This window comes from Pinus tabuliformis, chromosome 4_1 (assembly GCF_031772625.1).
Source record: "Pinus tabuliformis cultivar Carrire ecotype Pingquan chromosome 4_1, CPIR1, whole genome shotgun sequence".
NCBI lineage: Eukaryota > Viridiplantae > Streptophyta > Pinopsida > Pinales > Pinaceae > Pinus > Pinus tabuliformis.
In genome coordinates this window covers 607,765,237-607,771,961 of record NC_142303.1, presented here as the reverse complement: position 1 = coordinate 607,771,961, position 6,725 = coordinate 607,765,237, and the positions used below count along the sequence as shown (strand labels likewise).

Sequence of the window (6,725 nt, the reverse complement as noted above, 5' to 3'; positions counted from 1 at the left end):
GGAGATGGTGGTGGACATGGGTGTAGCTCAACAGGAGCTTCCATGCACTGGGGATACCGATAGCGTAAACTGGCATTAGGTTCCCGGTGGGACTACCTATCATTTCCTAGGTATGCCAGTTGACTACAACCTGGATGGTCAGCTAACCTAGTTGTTGAGTGTGCACATTTGCTAGGGGAGTCTTAGTCAACACCAGTGTCCTACCAGTTTATGGACAAATTTTTTTTGTTTTCTTGGTGTTAGCGCTTGAGATTTCACCCTAGGCTGAGGAAGGTAAACCTTCAAGGCTACATCAAACCATTTCACCTCGTAGCTAGCCCTACGAGGTATGAGAAGGCTCTCTCGGGTCAGATTCGATAGATCTTTCAATATGATTAGGCTGACCAATTAAGAATAAGGATTTTAGGCTAGTAAATTGATAGGGGGTTTGATTTGATGATTTTTGGGGTTTTTTAATGGAATGACGGGGCTTTTCTGGGCTACATGGGCAAAATCACAGCTTCAAACATAAAAATATAATGACTACATAGGTTATCAACTGAGGCAAGGTAAGCATGCAATTTAACACCAAATCTGGTTTCAAATGGGATGGCAAGACTGGTGAGGAGCTAAGGAGGGCAGACAATAACTCTGAATCCTCCTTAAACAGTAGAAAACATCGAATGCGAACAAACTTATAGGAGGAGCATATAATACTATGAATTCCTACCTAATCACTTCATTTGTTCAGCTTGAAAGGGTCATGAAATGAAATGGAACATAACTGATTACCTATGAGACAAAGGGAAAAACTTATGCTAAATCAACATACCACATGAATCTCAGCAAACAGAGCTGTGCAATTCCATTAAATTCTCTGCAGAAAACTGTACAATACAAAGCTCTCTGCTTCTCCAACAGCTCCCAGCGCTCAGAAAAAACTCTCCCTCCTCTCACTCTCTGACTAACTAAAAATTATATCTATATTTTTTATACATTACATAAAACTAAACTAAAAAAAAACCAAAAAGCAACAGCTCGACCCCACAATCAGGGCGCTGTTTGAAACTGAAATTACAAAAAAAATCGAAAATAGAAAAGCCTTCTATCATAAAACAGTACCATCTCCCTAAAAATCTTCTGATTAACTAATAAAAACATAAATGCTGGAGCGCCTCTCTTTTTGGTTTCTGCGGTCTTGAAATAGGAAATCTGTTGCGGTTGTTGTCTTGGTGACATGAATGAGGATCGGACTTAGTGCTTAAAAATACCACATGAAATTTGACGGTGGCAAAATGTGCTACAAGTACAGAATCACAAACATGCCACGCGGCATACTCATGGTACAGTTTGCTTGAATGACAAAGGCAGCCATATAGAGCGCAGATCTTGTTGAAGCATTGATTAAAATCTGGGAAATAGGAATCGAATCCCATTATGCTGTTCTGGCGCCGTTTGAATAGCACTGAGACTACACGTTTACCCTTGGCACTCTTCTGCTTCTCGTAAGAGTCTAGTAACTTTGGTGTGTAAACAGCATCAAAAACAAGATCGTATGCCACCTGGAGCTCCACATCAACATAGTCGGCATCCAATTCTATAGCCAAACGAAGTACATCAAGGCGTGTTGCTTCATCAATACTCCAACGCTGCTGTTCTACCGAGATTACAGCAGGAGGAACCTTGGAACTAAAACATCCATAGCTGCTACAGTCTTCCCATCCGCATTTTCTCACATATAGAAAGCTTTTATATCTTTGGGATAATCTTTTATAATAACAGGTGAACCAGAAAAGGCTTCCTCTGTTATATAACGCTCATGCTCACTCTGCAAGTCACATCCCCATGTCACCGGGAATTCAAAATTTTTCTTTGCTTTCAAAAGCAGTTCAACTGCATCTGTATATGTCAATTGCACAAATTTCTTTTCTGCAACATTACTTAAACGTGTAATTATCCCCTTCTCAATCCAGGTATTAAAGAATTCCATATCTTCTTTGCAATTATCCGGAATAAACCTCACTGGAGATAGACAGTTGCACAAGCCATGTCATCATTCAGATTGGCAAAAGCAAGCTCTGGTTCAATCATCCAGAACTCAGCTAAATGACGTGAAGTGTTCGACTGCTCTGCTCGAAATGTGGGACCAAACGTGTATATATCTGAAAGAGCACATGCATAGGTCTCTCCATTGAGCTGTCCAGAAACTGTCAAGAATGCTGATTTTCCAAAAAAAATCCTGTGCCCAATCAACATAACCATCCTTTGTGCTAGGGATCATGCTAATTGGAGAGCCCACATCCTCCTTAGAGCTAGGAAGCAAAGATGTGACACAAAATTGCTCTCCGGCACCTTCACAATCTGAAGCAGTGATTATTGGACTAGCAACCCAGACAAAACCCATCTCCTGGGAAAAATTTGTGTGTGGCATATGCGAGGGCATTTCTTACTCGGGCAACCGCACCAAATGTATTTGTTCGAGGCCGCATATGTGCTACATTTCTCAGATACTCTCTACTTGCTTTTTCTTTTGAACAGGAAATGTGGCAGCATCACAGCTCCCAATCAAAACAAGTTTTGTTGTCCTCAATTCCACCTTCTGCTTCGAGCCTGTACTGGCTACTAAAACACCATCAATAAAGATAGATGCCCCTGTTGTGATCAAGCCAGACTCAAGCTTATCATATCCCTCAATATCAGAACCCATCACACACTGCAAATTTGAAAGACAGGACCCATCATTTACATCATCAAACTTTACAAAACCTGGCCACTTCAACGACTCTGACTCGAATAAAGCAAAACCTGCATCTGGTTTGCCCCTTCTAATGTATTCAATCGGTGTTGTTCTGCATTTTAGTGAGCTGAAGTTATCTGATGTGAAACAGAAGCAATTGATGTGCCATTAGACCAGTTTTGATTCCTTACTGGAAGTGCGTCAAGAGCTTGTTCCCATAAGAACTTGTGCTCATGCCTTTCTGATAGAACAGACATTAGAAACAATAAGATTTCCTTGAATTTCTCTTCAGTAAGGGGTGAAAAGGATCCTGGAAACGAAGCCAAAGCCTGCAACCCAGCCACTCCCAAATGAATGATCTCATTTTGTGTTGTCAATTGTGATTTCTGGCAATCAATTCCATTGTGCGTTGGAATGGCAGATGCAAAAGCAATTGTTAATGGATTTGCTAAACACTGAAGCAGAGATAATGAAGAACTTCCAGAGCTCAGATCCAATCTAACTACTGGTTGTAAAACTAATCCCTCAGACAATATTGTTTGCTTGAACAATCTGATCACAAATATAAAGAGCACTAACTGTCACGAAGCAGTTAGCCACACTTATGTTATTTGAAGCAAGTAATGGACCAGGCCCTTGATCCAAAGGAGCTCCCATAGCATCTAGAAGTCGTGGCAAGAATCTTTGAGACACAATAAAACAAGAAGCAAAAGAAGATTTTGCAGTAGCTGTTATTGCAGCATTGAAAACTTTAGCTCCCTTTGCAGTCTCACGACGATGATCTCTAGTAATTAGCCTCTCCTCTTCAAAAAATCGCAAGGTACGTCTAAGTTGTGTTGAGTGTAGCTTTAAATCCTTAGCCAAATCATCTTCTTTAACCCATTGTCGCCTTGTTAAAGCATCAAGGACCACAACTGCCATTCCTCTGTTATCGCTCCTGCCAGATTTCGGTTGATTTTCTGCTCTTGTAGGGATATCATCATAGAAGGCCCTTGCAACAAGCCTTACCAACCGCTTGAAAGGTTCAGCACTCATGATGTTTACAGGAATAAAATACTGGCCTTCAAATTTAAAACATTCAGCTCCGTCAAGTTTTATGTGACATCTGTACAATACACAATAGTTCCAATCTTCTCCCAAGCACCACGGACAGACCCATCTTCAAATGGAAACCAGGTTCAGTAATTCTCTTCGATAGAGCACCTCCTATCCAGTAAGTGCCAACATGTCCTTTTAGAACTTGGTGCAGAATACCAAAACAAAAACCGACAGCTTGAAGGCATTATCCATTGTCAAAGTAAAACCATTCTTTAATAAAGGCAGCAGAAAATTATATATATTTGCCAAGGCAGAAAGAAATTCTCGATTATCTTCATTGGAAAACCTTTCGTGAGATGAAACATGAGGCAGCAGCAGGATATGGTTCCACAATAGCATCCAGAGTAGCAACAGCATCATTAAAACCAAAGTAATAGATGCTAGTATAGGTAAATAATCGATTCTCAATATAGCAGACTAGCAATGTGTGGATTATAAGACCGCATTCTGTCACAACACAAGCCTTTGGAGGAAGAAGCGCTAGGCCCGGAATCATCATAGCCAGCACGACACTTGCAAATTGAAGTCGCTGCCAGTTGAAGAGTTGAAGAATAAATAACATAATCTAAAACAACACATTAATGATTTCTTCTTCAAAACAGGGTTTTGAAGAAGAATCAATCTCTGATAAGACAGAGTCTAACACTTGGTACGACATTTGTACATAGGATCACTGGGTGATTAACATACTCTGTCAGGAGTTTGTCGAAGGAGGTGGCATTGGCAGGCCACCAGATGGTGCCTTGTATGGGGCTGGGGACTCTTCACTTTTGTGTGGGACACAGAGGAGCAGAGCAATGGTGGCATCACTTCTGACACATAGTGAGAGTCACTTCTTAGATCCCTCAAGGAGGATTTGGAGGGAAGATCCATTCATCAACAGGGATAGTGATGCAATGGTGGAGGTGATGATATTGATCGGGTGTGGCCTGACATGTAGAGACATAGCTCTAAGCCACCACATCCAAGGATGTGTGGGAGCATCTAGATTTGAGCAGTGGTCTACAAGTGGGCATGGAGGTGCATGGTGGTGTGTTGTAGTGTGTTGGACTACGTTGTGGAGTGTGAGTGCCTCACATCACATTGAGTACATGCATGGAGTGCAGGTGCAATGGCACAGGTGGAAAGTGGGATGGTATGGGATGGCATAGTTGTAGCTGAGGGTATCTAGCAGTGTACAAGGGTAGGTCGCGTTGTACAGTGGCATGTCCAGGAGTACTGGAATTATTGGTGGTATGCAGAGGCATATGGTGTTGCACAACAAGGTCTTCGAGTGTTGCCTCCAGGGACACCCATGGATAGAGATACCAAGCATACCTTTGGGTGTAGTTCGCCGAGGATCGAGGGGCACACAGATGAGTGATACTTGATGGTATCTGTAGGGATTCGCACGCTTGACTCTCTTCTACATCACTTATAGGAATGGGCGATCTGGTTGATGTCCTTTGAAACTCTGGGCATGAACAGAAAGGACGGGGAGCTCATCCAAGATATTTGGATGACACTTGGTGTAATAGAGGGGAGACTTCCCAGTAGGGGCATTGAGTTGGTGAGTGAGTTGATAGCCACAGGTTGAGGGATGATGTGATCATTGATAGGGATGGCATATCATTCATCACTAATGCTATTCTTGGGGAGCTGGTCATAGGGGAGACATTGTTACCAGGAATAGTGTCTATGGAGAACTGCTAATCCCACTAAGGGTGGTAGCAACCTTAGAAACAAACAGAGTAAAGCTACTTTTGTATTCCTTTATGACAAATAGATAAGAAAGGAATGAAGACACCAACATCAATCTTTCACTTGGTTCCTCACTTGATTCCTCTCCCTTCTGATAGATCCTTGCCACTTTCTTCCTTGTTGACCCAGCTTCAAAGAGCACCTGTGGAATCAAAGCAGCACAATTCTATCCGAGAATAGAGATCTACTAGCATAAACAATATAAGATCAGATGTATATTGACCACACACAAACATCTATCATAAAATATGCAAGAACATGGAGGAAAACTTGAATAGCTTTATTGATATCAAGAAAAGAGCAGGGGAGGATTACAACCAATTGTTCTGACCCAGCTTCATCCTCTCAGCAAGAAGCCCTTCTTAACCTCATGAAAAGCTTAGATCACCCAACACTATGATGTTTCAGCAAGAAACCAACAACACTTCCTTACAAGATACAAAATTCCAGCCTTTGGATCTCTTCGGAAGGGATCCATATATAGATGTTTGAAAGGGGGGTGATTCAGCTTCTGGGGTTTGATTAGTGTCCTCTCTCTGATAGTTCTTGATTCCACTTGGAGAATGATGATCTCTTACTCATCCCTGGGCGAATTCAGGGAGGCAAGTGTCACAGGAGAAGTTTCTGGAAGATTCCATGATTTTCCACCTCGCACACTGCCTCTGCCATTTGTCCATTCTCGCCCATCGCACCCCATAGAAGGGCTTTTCAGTATGCATCGCACCCTCTATGTGTATTTAGGTGGGATGCATTGCACTTTGTCCATGGAGCAGGTGAGATGGTCCAGTTTTGACCAGTTCTGAGTAGTTTTTCATGGAGAACTTCTGGGAGATGATGTGATCAGCTGACCTTGTTCTTTTAGGGGTTGGAACAACACTTTTAGGGACTTAGGAGCCCTTGGTTTATGGACATTTAGGATTAGGGTTGTAGTGCCAAAAAATGTCTATAACAGACATGTGTCACTCTTTCCACATGGAATGTCTGGACATTGCATGAGCAGAGTATGTGTACGGTTGAGACAGTTGTCCATTATGTATCTGGGTTCCCAACATTGTATCAACACATTCTCCATGGGGAAGGTAGCCAAACTAGTGGCAATTGTTGGTAGGAGAAGGATGGATCTGCATACACTGAGTTGATTATGCATATATGATACCCATCTATTGGTCAC

At 42.1% G+C, this 6,725-nt stretch overlaps 1 pseudogene; it reads right to left on the bottom strand.

Annotated features, from left to right (window-relative positions):
* Positions 1 to 1,645: 1,645 nt before the first annotated feature.
* Positions 1,646 to 3,751, bottom strand: LOC149177465 (asparagine--tRNA ligase, chloroplastic/mitochondrial pseudogene; annotated as a pseudogene).
* Between the last annotated feature and the right edge of the window lie 2,974 nt (positions 3,752 to 6,725).